Source organism: Lissotriton helveticus, chromosome 10 (genome assembly GCF_964261635.1).
Source record: "Lissotriton helveticus chromosome 10, aLisHel1.1, whole genome shotgun sequence".
Lineage (NCBI taxonomy): Eukaryota > Metazoa > Chordata > Amphibia > Caudata > Salamandridae > Lissotriton > Lissotriton helveticus.
The window spans coordinates 1,181,653,696-1,181,668,151 of NC_136071.1; the positions used below are offsets into that span (position 1 = coordinate 1,181,653,696).

Below are 14,456 nucleotides of genomic sequence, written 5' to 3' on the forward strand. Positions count from 1 at the left end.
ATCCCTTTGTAAGGGACCGCAGTGGTCTAGATAAACACAGGCTAATGGTTTATCCGAGATTAGAAGGGGCGTCTGTGCTGGACGTCTCACCGTTGATACTTTCATTTTTTGACATATTTCACATCCTAGAAAATAGTTCCTTGTTTGTCTTCTCATCTGTGGCCACCAGTATCTCTGTTTTAATAATGATACTGTGGCTGAGACGCCAGCATGAATAGAAGCAAGCCCTTCGTGTGCCGCTATTATTAGTCCTAACCTATGTTCCATGTTTGGAATTGCCCTATCCCCCACTCCAGGGATTCGAGCAAAGGAACATTGTTTTCATCAGTTATGTATGAGTATTTTACTGGAAAGCCTTTAGGGAGTGGTTCTATCGAATCCTTTTCTGAAGCGCTGACAGCTTGTAATATTTCGCTGTCTATTTTTGTTTTTGACCGGGTGACGGCAGCTACGGAAGCCGTTTGCACAGCTGCTTTCGCGGCCTCATCAGCCAATGAATTCCCTGCAACGTGAACGCCATCACGTTGATGACTCAGTGTATGTATCACGTGAGTCTTTGGTAGTTCTTTTTGTAAAAGAGCTACTTGTTCCCAGAGCATTTTATGCTTGATTGTGCCACCCTTTGCATCCTTGAAACCGTTCTGAAGCCAGATCTGCAAGTATTCATTATAAGACTGAACGCAATAGTACGAATCGCACACTATAAGTGTGGGGAATTCTTGATCAGTATTTTCAAGCGCCATCTTGAATGCTAGTAGTTCAGCTCGCTGAGCTGTGCAATCTCCTAGAGATTGTGTTTTAGTGAGGGTTGGTTTAAATTTCCCTTCGTGCCAACGACCTTTAACAATCGCGCACGCAGCACTGTAAGCTTGTTTACCTCTACTGCGGGTTGTGCTGATCCGTCTGTATATATTATACAGCCGTATTGGTCTAGAGGCAGAATTTCGGTCGGCGGAGGACATTCAAATTCATATTGGAGAAATTCTTGTGTTTTTAAGTAAGGATCAAATTCGTACACCACGTCTGTTGCAGCAAGAGAGTTAGCCCATTGTATCCATCTCGGATGGAGTGCTTTAGCATTTGGAATGCTTGCCTTTGTTACCGCCTCTAGGGCTGGTATCGGTGTCACGATTATTATTCGTTTACCTTGTGCCAGGGCTCGTTCTTTTGCTATAGCTGTCTGTGTCGCTGTAAGAATTTTTTCCGTTGGGCTAAATTTCATTTCAGCCTTAGTGTACAAGTGTGATTTGAATGCAATTGGTACCTTATCTCCCTCATTAGAGGTCAGGTATGTGAATCCGCATCTCCCTGGGATGACTCGGATCACAAGGTTGCGTGTATTATCATGGGTTTCTAATTTTGTTTTAATTAGCATGTCTGTTTGTAAGGATCTCAAAATTTCTGTGTGTATTTGAGTCCAACTGGATCTTTTAAAGTCTGGTTTAATTAGATCATAAAGGGGTTTGACCCTTTCTGCGTAATTTGCAATGTATGTTCTTCCGAAATTTAGGAAGCCTAGAATTGACTGTAAGTTTTTTAGTGTTTTAGGAGCTTGGATAACGGCACATTTCTCTAGGAAATTGTCTGCCAGGCTTTTGCCTTCACTTGATAACTCATATCCTAAGAATAGGACCGTCAGATGGGCAATTCTGGACTTTTTGAAGTTGAATTTGTAACCCTCTGCAGCGAAACCAAGTATTATGGTGTTCACTCTTTTCAAGTGAGTCTCCAAGTCATCATCTGTTAAGTAAATGTCATCAACATAAGATAATGCTTCATCATCATATAGTTGTAGTAATTCTGTTACTCTTGCTGAGAATACCCCCGGGCTATTCTTGTACCCCTGGGCTAACCGACAGAATTGTTTTTGAGTGCCATTTACTGAGAATGCAGTTAAATATCTGCTCTCTGGTGCTATATTTTGACAAAAGAATCCATTGGAGATGTCCAAGGTTGTTTTGTATTTTTTGCGCACTATGTTATTCATTAGTGCAGCACTGTGTGAGTTTTGCACTGCAAAGGTTTTACAACATGTGTTAAGGTGTCGGTAATCCAAAACTAGACGGTACGAATTGTCTGGTTTGGAGACCGGAAACAAAGGATTGTTCATTTGTGAGGTGCAAGTTTCAATCACCCCCTGGTATTCTAGCTGATCTAGTATTTCATTTACTTGTTTTTTAGCTTCTTGCTTGATTGGGTACTGCCTTTGTGCAGTTGGTTGTGATTTTAACTGGATTTTGTGAGGAGGAGAATCCTCATCCCATCCTACATGATTTTTATATAAAGCAGGTGCTAAGGCCACTGCCCACTTTCTAGCAAGTGTATATTTTTTATGAATCGGTATTTGATTCGAGAAGGCAGGCATAATTACTTCTTCGCCATGAGGGCACTCCCTAACAAACTCTGGTGGCCAGTCTTTTTCAGCAAGAAGGATGTCATAGCCCTTGGAGAGGTTATCCCAAAATAGTCCCCTAATTTTCCGAGTCTTATCTCCCTCTATACGTAATGTTATCTCGTATATCTTGTGGGGCTTGCTAACTCTGGTATCTGCAGTTTCCACTTGAAGGTATTCATTCGTGTCCACTGTCTCCAGATGATTCATAAGGACTTTGCGAGCTATGCTCACCTCTGCTGCGCTGTCTAGCATTGTCTGAGCCCACTCTCCGTTTTTCAGTTGTGTCCTCAGTATTCTCGGCATTGTTAACTACCTTGATACTGGCTACCTTCTTTTTTTGAAATTGTATTTTCTTTTTCAGTTGAGCAGGTTCCTTGTCTTTGGACTTGGCTTGCTCTTCTGATCGTCCTCTTCTTTCCGATTTCTGCGAGGAATTCTGAAAAGATTGAGAGGGACGTGTATCAATGTCTTGATATCTATCAGGTTTTTTAATATTATCCCTATTTCTAAGGTTATATCTATTCCCAGAGGGGTCACTCTGCGGTGACCTCTGTCTTAGGTTTGGAGATTTCTCTCTTCGCCTAGGAGACCTTCCTCTGGACTGGAATTTCTTTTCTTTAGGATTGGATTGTTTGTTTCCATCCCAGTTCTTTTTTGGTGAATTATTATTATTAAAAAATATTTTTTCTGGACTTGTAGTCAGTTGCGGTTTTACTGGTATTCCACCTAGACTATCTCTGCCTAGTTCCTCATAGGATTTTTCTATGATTCTGGCAATTTCAGCTGGTTGGTCTGCTATATCTGTCTCTTTTAACCTCTGGCGGATCACCACGTTTGCTGCTTCACCTTTTATGTTGGCTAGTAATATAGCCGAGACCTGCTTGAAGTCTTTCAGTAATTTCATACCAAGAGTTAAAGCAGGTTCTGGACCGTATTCATCTTGAATTTGTTTTAGCACATCTGGTATCACCGAAATGGATGGGACACCGTGCGTTTTTGTGTAGATGGAAGCAAAGACTGTACCCCAAGTGTCACAGTCCTCAATGTGTGGTGCGATTCCCATTGGGAGACATATAGTCAGAATCCTGTGTTTTTCCAGCGGGGTGGTGTCAGGAAACACCGCCTCTATTTGGGTGATTTTCTGTGCCAACCAGAATGGTATTTGTTCCCGTTTAGCTGGAACTTTACCTAGGCAGGATTGGATGTTCTGTGGTGTAATTTTATTTGTGTTCCCCTGGTGAGGGGTCAGCTGTGGAAGTTTAATCGCTGGCTGAATTGTTGAAGTCCGCATTACATACTGAACTAATTGTCTGTGAATTTTTAGTAGTTGTTTCAGCTGTGTTAATAGTTCAGCTGCAGGCATCCTATCGATGTCTGGATGTGGTGTGTATCCGGCTACGACCGGCCACGTTGCTCCTGGTCTTCCTAAAGGACCGAGCCTTGTAATGTGATTGTTATGTTTTAGGGCGCCATCAAATAAGAGCAAATGCTCTTGGAATTTGAGTGGTACTTCCACCTCCTCGAAAGGAGTGTACTCATTAGGAGGTTCCTCTACTTTGTAATAGTGGAAGTACTTTGTTACAGCATTAGCTGCTGGAAAATGTATCCATGAATAGTATACCTCTGTCTGCCGATATTCGTGTGCCTCGATTACGAATATGACTGTGCCACCTCTAGGTGTCAGTCCATTTTCTATAAGTTTTAGAGTTATAGATCTTCTTTTGGCGACCTGGATGAGTATTATATCCGGGTCTGCCTCGAGTGCTGTAGTATCAGCTGCTGCCATTTCAGCTGCTAATCTAGTAGCCTCTCTTTCTTCATCGCTGTCCATTTTACTGACAGAATGGTATTATGTTTATTTGCAGATCAGGTTTCTTTATGGAAACAGAGATTAGATGCACAATATTTTGGAACACTGTTTATCCTTCAACGTTGACTAGACCAAGAACCATACATAGGAGTTCCCTCCTGCGAGGTTTTGGAGGATATAACCTTTCACCCACTCCAGACGTCTTTGGAGTATTCGGGAAAAGGGGTCTGAGTGAGAAAGCACGACTGAGTTACTCTAAATGTCTTACGTTAGTTTTATCGCCCTTTCCAAACGCGTTGGGCGCCATGTAGTGTAGCTCCTATTTTCCCAATAGGCTCTGCGCATTGGAATAGTACCTTCAGCAGTAAAGGCCTAGGCCAGACGTTAACTAGGTCTACTACTGTCGATACTAGACTTAATTTTTGGGTTTTCCAGCTAAGCTCAGAGTTCGCTAGAAACTTTCTCGAATGTTCAAGGAAGGATTAACTTCCCTGATTAGACAAGAAGGGATTTAGTTGCTGACAACCATAGAACATGACAACTTTGCTCTCCCCTAATCAAGAGTCAATCTCAAGAGTCGTGTGAGCACAAGGCAATTATTTTACTCAGTCAGTACGTGCATTCTTAGTCTCATCAGAATGTAGAGAAAAGGAAGAGACGGGCGTGTTCAATAAAAAGGTGTTATTTATTGATCAGTCTCTTTTCTCATACATGAGAAATGGATCGATATTATTGCAATACTTATAGTTAAGTAAAGTGCATACATTAAAAGCAATAGTATAAAATAATACTGTAAAAACATTGATATGGTTTCTGAGCCATATGATGTTTAAAATGATTAAAATATATTTACATACACATATAAATTTGACTAAACGTACTCAACTGGTGTTTCTAAATACGCCTACCCCGTGTACCTGACCTAAGTCTAATGCGTGGGCGGGAATAGAAAGTTACAGTTTAAGTTAAGTTTGTTTTTGCCAAGTGAATAACTAAAGAATTCTCTGTGAGGGGTTATTCAGTTCTGTACCTGGAATTTAGGATGAATGAGGAATGGTATCTCTTTCTCTGCTCTCGATATTCCAGGCTGCCTGCGAGGGCTGCCCAGAAGCGCCGGTGCTGGGTCTCTCGGCTTGAGATAGCAGCGCGTCTCTCAGCGCGTCAGGAAGGCGGGGCTGCTGCCAGCGGGGTCTGCTTCTGCTCTCGGCTTCGGCAAGTATGGCTGCTCCGTCTTGTCACCACACGTGTGTTTGCATAGGGCAAGGTCGGCAATATTTATACCTTAAAGGTGCCGGGATTGACGTAAGGATGGACATAGGTACGTCAATAAAGATGTCATACGACTTGCTCGTTAGCACATTCTTTACTAAAGTTCTCTGTGAAATCAAAACAATGGCCGCACGGATTATCCAGGTTGTCATAGGTTTGATTTGTTATGAGAACGTCGTATGCCTTATCAGGGGCTGGAGGAATGTCGCTTGTCTAATTAGATCTCAAGCGTTATGACCTAATCAGATAACACGTTCCTGTGCCGTAGTGTGACTGCGTCAGATAACGGTATCTGCATCATGGGGGATTTCTTGCCTCATGGGCTGACTGTTAGTTAACTTGATAGTTAGTTTAACCAGAATAGGGTCAGGAATAGGGGGACTGATTCAGAACCTATAGAAATACACGACACTACAGTACCAACAAGACATATTCCCTGAAGTGGAAAAGATTCTGTATATGGTGTAAGACAAACAGGATACACCCATTCGAGTCTTCGCCGGCACAGCTTCTGCCTTATCTGCTTCATCTAGCTAACTCGGGGTTGGCCCACGCCTCAATAAAAGTTCACCTGGCGGCTATATCTCGGTATAGGCGTTCTTCGTCTGGTGCTTCTCTCTGGTCCAATAGACTGATCAAGCAGTTTCTAAAAGGATTGTTCAGGACCTTTCCTCCAGTGAGGGCTTTACCACCTACCTGGCAGCTCAACATTGTACTGGCTCAGTTAATGAATCATCCCTTTGAGGCAATACACAAAGCCGACATCAAATATCTGTCATGGAAAGCAGCTCTCTTGCTAGCGCTCACTTCAGCAAGGAGAGTGAGTGAGCACCAAGCCTTCTCCATTCAAGACCCTTTCTTGCAGTTCAAACAGGGCAGAGTTATCTTAAGAACTAATCCTAAATTCATACCAAAGGTTCCATCCAACTTTCATCTGAATAAACCTATAGTTCTGCGGTCCTTCTTCCCAAATCCCAGCACCGCAGCAGAAAGGTCTCTCCATTCCTTAGACCTAAAGAGATGTCTGAAGTTCTACATAGAACAGAACAATTTCGGAAATCCAACCAACTATTTATTGCCTTCAGCAGGCCTAGGAAAGGTCTTCCACTAATGAAGCAGTCCATCTCAAGGTGGATCTCGGCAGCCATTACTTTCTGCCACCAGCAGGCAGGACATCCTCTGCATTCTAAAGTCAGGGCCCACTCCACTAGAGCGGTCTCCACCTCTGTGGCACTCTTCGCTGGAGTACCCATCATCGACATATGCAGAGCGGCAACATGGAAGACACCTCATACGTTCACCAAGCACTACTGCTTGGACACTCACAAAATGGGGTCGCACACTGCTAATACACCAGCAGGATCGCCCCCAAGGACCATGGTAATTGTAGTACCGTTTTCTGCGATGCATCTTCTTTCGAATTCTCCCGTATCTTCAAATCTTCGCCATCCCTGTACACGTGTTTCGGGGTATTTACCCCTCGTCAGCAGGGATTAGGCTATCTTCTGGGGTTGTTGCGTGCTGCCAAATATTACCAGGTATAGTACCACACAAAGTCACGCAGGTGCGGCGGGATCCCAAGCTCGTCAGCACACCGGCAACCCCAGAACACGGCCTATCCCTGCTGACGAGGGGTGATACCCTGAAACACGTGTCCAGGGATGGCGAAGACAGCGAAGATAGCAGAGAATCGAAAGAAGATGCATCGCGGAACACGTAACTACATTTACCATAGTCCTTAGGGGCGATACCGCTGGTGTGTGAGTAGTGTGCGACCCCACCCCCAATTGTAATGTTAAAGCTCCCTCGAGCAGTTGGCTGGCGAGCCTGGGACTCCGCACCTACGCGCCTGAGTGGTACTAAACCTGGCAGATATTTGGCAGCCACCGGCAACCCCAGAACACGGCCTACCTCTGCTGATGAGGGGTGATACCCCGAAACACGTGTCCAGGGATGGCGAAGACAGCGAAGATAGCAGAGAATCGAAAGAAGATGCATCGCGGAACACGTAACTACATTTACCATAGTCCTTTGGGGCGATACCGCTGGTGTGTGAGTAGTGTGTGACCCCACCCTCAATTGTAATGTTAAAGCTCCCTCGAGCAGTTGGCTGACGAGCCTGGGACCCCGCACCTACGCGCCTGAGTGGTACTAAACCTGGCAGATATTTGGCAGCCACCGGCAACCCCAGAACACGGCCTATCCCTGCTGACGAGGGGTGAAACCCCGAAACACGTGTACAGGGATGGCGAAGACAGCGAAGATAGCAGAGAATCGAAAGAAGATGCATCGCGGAACACGTAACTACATTTACCATAGTCCTTAGGGGCGATACCGCTGGTGTGTGAGTAGTGTACGACCCCATCCCCAATTGTAATGTTAAAGCTCCGTCGAGCAGTTGGCTGACAAGCCTGGGACCCCGCACCTACGCGCCTGAGTGGTACTAAACCTGGCAGATATTTGGCAGCCACCAGCAACCCCAGAACACGGCCTATCCCTGCTGATGAGGGGTGATACCCCGAAACACGTGTCCAGGGATGGCGAAGACAGTGAAGATAGCAGAGAATCGAAAGAAGATGCATCGCGGAACACGTAACTACATTTGCCATAGTCCTTAGAGGCGATAACGCTGGTGTGTGAGTAGTGTGCGACCCCACCCCCAATTGTAATGTTAAAGCTCTCTCGAGCAGTTGGCTGACGAGCCTGGGACCCCGCACCTACGCGCCTGAGTGGTACTAAACCTGGCAGATATTTGGCAGCCACCAGCAACCCCAGAACACGGCCTATCCCTGCTGATGAGGGGTGATACCCCGAAACACGTGTCCAGGGATGGCGAAGACAGTGAAGATAGCAGAGAATCGAAAGAAGATGCATCGCGGAACACGTAACTACATTTACCATAGTCCTTAGGGGCGATACCGCTGGTGTGTGAGTAGTGTACGACCCCATCCCCAATTGTAATGTTAAAGCTCCGTCGAGCAGTTGGCTGACAAGCCTGGGACCCCGCACCTACGCACCTGAGTGGTCCTAAACCTGGCAGATATTTGGCAGCCACCGGCAACCCCAGAACACGGCCTATCCCTGCTGACGAGGGCTGATACCCCGAAACACGTGTCCAGGGATGGCGAAGACAGCGAAGATAGCAGAGAATCGAAAGAAGATGCATCGCGGAACATGTAACTACATTTACCATAGTCCTTAGGGGCGATACCGCTGGTGTGTGAGTAGTGTGCGACCCCAACCCCAATTGTAATGTTAAAGCTCCCTGGAGCAGTTGGCTGACGAGCCTGGGACCCCGCACCTACGCGCCTGAGTGGTACTAAACCTGGCAGATATTTGACAGCCACCAGCAACCCCAGAACACGGCCTATCCCTGCTGACGAGCGGCGATACCCCGAAACACGTGTCCAGGGATGGCGAAGACAGCGAATATAGCAGAGAATCGAAAGAAGATGCATCGCGGAACACGTATTTAGGTTTTAATTGCCTCTTAGCAGGATTATAAATATATAGATGAATATCCTGAATAAAGTTAATCTCTCCACCCCAAATTATGGATACCTCAGAAACAACCAATAAGTCATAAATTTGAAGCAAAGCCAAAGTATCATCAAATATAGGTTTATAGTAGTTCAAAAGATCAAACACTGTACCTCAAAGGTTATATTGTACGTAAATCCATCTGCCTTCAACATCACAACTAACTTTTAGTACCTGTCAGTTGTAGTTATTAGAAAGCATAATAGTAAGCCCATGAACTGACATATTTGCAGAAGCAAAATAGGCTTGATTATACCCCTTAGGAAAGATTAATTTAGGTGATTTAGCCCTAAAATGAGTTTCCTGTAGGAACAACACTTGTGGGGAAAAAGAAAGCAACCAAGTCAATATTAAGCTTGCTTTTCTTGAATTCACCAATCCATTCACGTTGCATGAAATTATATTGATGCTATCCATTTGTTAAAGGGATAAAGGCTTTCATTGCACCAAAACTTGAATTTAAAGGGTAGATCTACAAGGACTGGTGCATCTCAGCAAATCAGCAGGGATGCACCAGTAAACTTGCGACACGCAAAACCACCTTGCCCCACCATGGATGCGCCACATTTACAATGCGGCTCCCCATGATGCAAGGATAGGCGGATGCGTGTTGCATCTGCCGGCGTAAGGTCGTTTCGTGGACGCAACGCAAGGTCTGCACTGTTCCAATCCGGCCTATCTTTAACATTCTTCATCACGCCTTACACCCGCTTCAAGCAGGCACAGGGGTTTGACGCAGCGGCATCGAAAAAGTGACTGAGTGAAATCTTGTAGATTTCACTCAGGCACTTTTCTGAGGGTTTCCTGCGACAGAATGCCCACACTGCGACGGTACGCCCACATTATACCTGATGCAGGTATAATGTGGCGTAGGGGTTTACGGCGTGACGCATCTCCCTGGATGCGTCATGTTGCAAATCCTTCACAGCGTGCCGCTTGCTTTACACCACCGCTGTGTCACATAAGTGACTCAGTGGCAGGGGAAATGTGTCGCACGGAGCTTGTAAATCTGCCCCATAATATCTAAAGAGATATAAAGAAACACGCTTGTGTATACAATAAAAAAACTTTGATCCACTCATTTTTCTTCCTGCTATCCCAATCCAACCCCCACCCTTCCCACCCTCTCCACCCTCCCCATTCTACCCACCCACATGGCGAAAGTCCCCCTAGCAACGCACCATGCAGAGTCCCTATCAGAAGGATGCCATGAAATTGCATCCTGACCAGTCAAATTGGGTCCTCAATCATCACCACCAGGCTGCGCCCACCAAAGAAAAGAGCAAAAAAAACAAAATGAGAAGAAAAGAAAGAAAAACAAAAAGGGGTAATGCCACCCTACATACATCTTTAGTTTCTAATTGATTTAAAAAAAAGTCCAGTGCTTCTGAAAGAATATTAAATATTTGGAATTGTCCTTTTCAAAGAACCTTAAGTTTTGTAGATTGGACCAGGGAGGCATGTGCCCTAATTGATCTAAAGTCAAAGGCAAGCTGTTGAAAAGCTTTTCTCCGCATAGCAAAATTCACGGAAAGATAGGAAAAAATCTTCAAAGAGGCATATTGCAAGACTGTAAATGTTTACTGCTGGATCGCTCTTGTAAGGACCTGTTCCTTAATCCGGAAGTTGACAAAGTTCACCAAAATAGTTTGTGGGTATTTAGCCCCAAGTGGCTGATGAAAAGGAACTCTATGATCACGCATAATTGTCAAATCTTCGGGAGCAGATGGTAAGATGTGATCTTTAATCAGCATATTAATAAGCTGCGGAACTGATTGTATTTGACCCTGGGATTCACTGCCTTCTGGAATTCCCATAAATCAAAGATTGGAATGATTTGCATGATTCACCATTGACTCTAATTCCAGCTCCAATTCTGCAGTTTTTACAGATACAGGTGCCGGATGGGATTGCAGGAGTGTCAGTTAGTCCTCAATGTTTGAGATTCTTTGCTCCGCTGCCTGTAGCTGTTTTGGCAGTGCCGATGAGGTCTCCTCAATTTTAGTAAGCCTTTGATTTATTAACTCAGTATCCAGAGCTTGCTGGACCTTTACCCCGGATCTCCACCACAATTGTATAAAGCACCTTTTTCTTCGAGAGACTGGCCATGATTGAGAGAAAAGGTAGATTCACCTGCCAAATTCTCCATCTGCTTATCTTGCCAGCCGGCCACTCTACTTTGAGAGGCTTTCTTACATTGTTTAGGGGGGACAGGAGGAATTGGCGAAGCAAATTTAATGCTGAGCTGTCGCATGAGAGTAGGTCAATATGCTGTTAGTGAGTAGCAAATCAATAACCTGTCTCTAGATATAATGAGGCAACATGAATCCCCACAGGCACTGGCAGCTATCGAGGTCCTATGTGAAAAAATACCAACAACAATAGGGCAGAGCGCTTAAAGTATCACTTACCGCCCTTTTGCCTACACCAGTCACAGGAGCTCCTTTCTTTTCCTTTTTTGCAGAAATGCAGGTAATCACAGGAGCCCACAACGGCAACAAAACATACCCAGTCCTTCTTCCAGGCTGCAATAACTGAATTGATGCTGGTCGTCCCTCTGGACAGAAGAACCCTGGGCGGTGAAAATCAAGCAAACGTTATTTTTTTCTCTTTTACTTTTCCCCCTCTTACACTACTCTTGTCTCGTCTCTCCTTCTTTATAACTCCTTCAGCCTGCTCTCAGCAGAGCCAAACTGCCACAACTACAACGGCCAACCTCCGCATCCTTTCACCTTGCTTCAAGCAGTGACAGACTGTCGCAGATCATGACAGTGACCTCAGAATGCCTTCACATTGCCTCTCGTAGAGCCAAGCCAGATGTGGTTCCGGGCAATAGCCTCAACATCATTCTCCATGACACTTCGGGGCAGATTTACAACAAAGTAACAGAACATAGTGTAATGAGCCAATCAGACATTACATAAGTAATTCACCCATAGTAGGGGCATCTAGCCGGTCCGGAGTCCATTCAGCAACTGAAGCTACTGAATGCACCACGAGACCCAGAACACTCCATACAGTCGAAACACAACATAGTATTACATGTATAACAGTCCACTAACTAACAATTCAATAAAGAGATACATTACGTCACCACTACATCACCTCCCCCCTTAATTCTTAAAACAAAAACAAAAAAAAACAAAAAAAGAAATAAAATATTCCTATAAATTAATATTTAACAAATTCCTTAAACCTTGCAGGTTCTTTTCTTAATCTGCCACAGCGAGTAAAAGAATTAGCAGAATAATTGTCAGAACCACTATTTACATTTCTCAGATTAGGAACATTTTCACCTACTTCAGACTACAACCAGTGAGTCCAGCCACAATTTTCTGTAGCAGACTTGTCTTTAACCCTGCCTACTAATTTTGCTTGATCCTCAGACATTCTCACCAGCTGTCTAAAATTCCACCAACCCTTCTCCCCTAGAAAGGCAGCACCTTAACTTGTCTTGACCACTTGAATAGGACTAGAAAAAATCGAATTTCCCTTAGAAACGTTAACAGGTTTTTTAATCATAACCCAATCTAGCACGGCAATTTCCACCTCTTTAGACCTTTTTTTTCATAAACATTTCTCTTCATTAAATCCTGTTTTCTCTTAACAACCCCTGCCAAACTCTCTCTATTAGACAACTTCTCTTTATTTGAACTTTTCCTGTCTAACCAAGCTGGGAAAAAAGATGAATTAACTTTTCTCCCTCTCAAAAGTTCAAATTGGGTAACTTCTGTTGTACAATGAGGAGATGTATTGTAATTCCAAACTTTTTCCTCAATACATTTTTACTACATCTAGCCCCGAGGCAACAGCCGTCTGAATTCCCTCCTTCATGACTTTGTTACCCCTTTCCATCAAACCATTCGAGGAAGGGGAGTAAAGAGAGACTTTCAACTGTTTAACATCCTGAGAAGATAAAAACTTACACATTTTCTCTGAAACAAAGTGAGTTCCGTTGTCCGTAACCAGGAATTGAGGAGCTGTTGCAGGGTTTCTGTACTCACACAGAACTGTGCACAGAGGAGTGGAACCTCGGCAAATTAGGATGTCCCAAAACTTACCTTAGCAACCAACTCACCCCTTACCGAGCTAGCTACAGTGTCTCATTGGACATATCAAACACCCAATGTTTAGACAAACCAGAACATGAACTTACAGTACCTCAGGGTACGTGGGACTCATGAACACTCTTTCGTTATATTATCATTACAAACCAGAACATGGAGTAAAGAAGACACATGTGCATTTGAAATGTTTATTTACTAATGCCGTCTTCTCAGGCGCAGTATCTTTGATAATACAAGTATACTTATTATCAGTAGCAAAATTATCAGCATAGTTACTAAGACATAAAAAGCGAATGGTGACAGCATGTTACCATGCTGTAATGAATAAGAGTTAACAACACTTATATCTCACCCTCCCTAACACATATATTATATTATTATCTAAGAAGGTCTCTTTGGGTTGTTTTAGGGCGGGCCCATACCTTAGTGTCCTAGCATGAAGGAATCACATCAGCATACACCAGCTCTCTCTGCATGTGCACCGCATCAAGTGTGTTAACAATTCTCGTGCAAAGCAATATCAATCCCGCCTCAAGCCCAAGTTGGCAAAAGCTGCACTTGTGTTATGACTATGAAGGCGTGGAGATCAGACCTCATAACAATTCCATATCGTGTTGCTCCTGAAACTTCAGCACTCTCCGTGCAGACATGTTTTATTAAACAAAGCAGATATCAGAGCAATAACATATTATTCTCACATTCACCACGGCAAACTACTAGGTTGAAAGCTAAGTCAACAAATGAGGGTCGTGTGCAGAAGTTGCAAGAAAGGAAAAATGGCGTTTAAATCTCAAACGTACCTATGCTAACTTAACACGATATAGGGATATATAGGAGTTATACAACACCCCCCCATGATCCGAGAACGGACTAAATAAGGTAACAGAAGTGCCATCACATGAGAGCAGAATCCATTTATAAACGAGCATGAATATAAAAATTAATGCTAAAAAAATAGCCCACAAATATACTGTGGCTCAAGCCAATAGGCAAGCAAAAATAAAATCTCTTGACCAAAAGTCAATAAAATCAAGGAAATGCTATCAATCAGCATGTCAATTTGAGGCAGTGTCTATGATAAGACCGTATATGAAAAGTAAGCTGCAACAGCCTCCAGGAGGAAGTCACTGTCCTCATCAGAAAACAGTTCAGCCATCCAATTTAAAAGATGAAAGGAACATACGTGATCTTCCAGCACCGGATCCTCTATAACCATCAGAGGACAGCTCGGTGGGTTCTCAAGAAAACTTAGTTCCAAGAAATTTTGCGCTGCCGACAACACATCCCAGGGACCCATTAGTCCATGTGCCACCGCCAAGGCCATAACCCTTTCGTCAGAACAAACCAACTCGTGAGCAATGATAGGACTCATCAG

At 44.0% G+C, this 14,456-nt stretch overlaps 1 protein-coding gene and 1 long non-coding RNA gene across 3 annotated transcripts in view; one reads left to right on the forward strand and one right to left on the reverse strand.

The window, feature by feature from the left end:
• Positions 1 to 14,456, forward strand: part of LOC144784921 (vomeronasal type-2 receptor 26-like) — a 1,049,209-nt gene that overhangs the window by 107,083 nt on the left and 927,670 nt on the right. The gene's annotated exons all lie outside the window — the stretch shown is intronic.
• The window catches only part of LOC144784922 (uncharacterized), a 119,217-nt gene that overhangs the window by 86,703 nt on the left and 18,058 nt on the right, over positions 1 to 14,456 (reverse strand). For both annotated transcript variants that reach the window (XR_013601717.1, XR_013601716.1), the window contains one exon: positions 11,426 to 11,586. This is a non-coding gene — a long non-coding RNA (uncharacterized LOC144784922). The remainder of the gene's footprint in view (positions 1 to 11,425; positions 11,587 to 14,456) is intronic.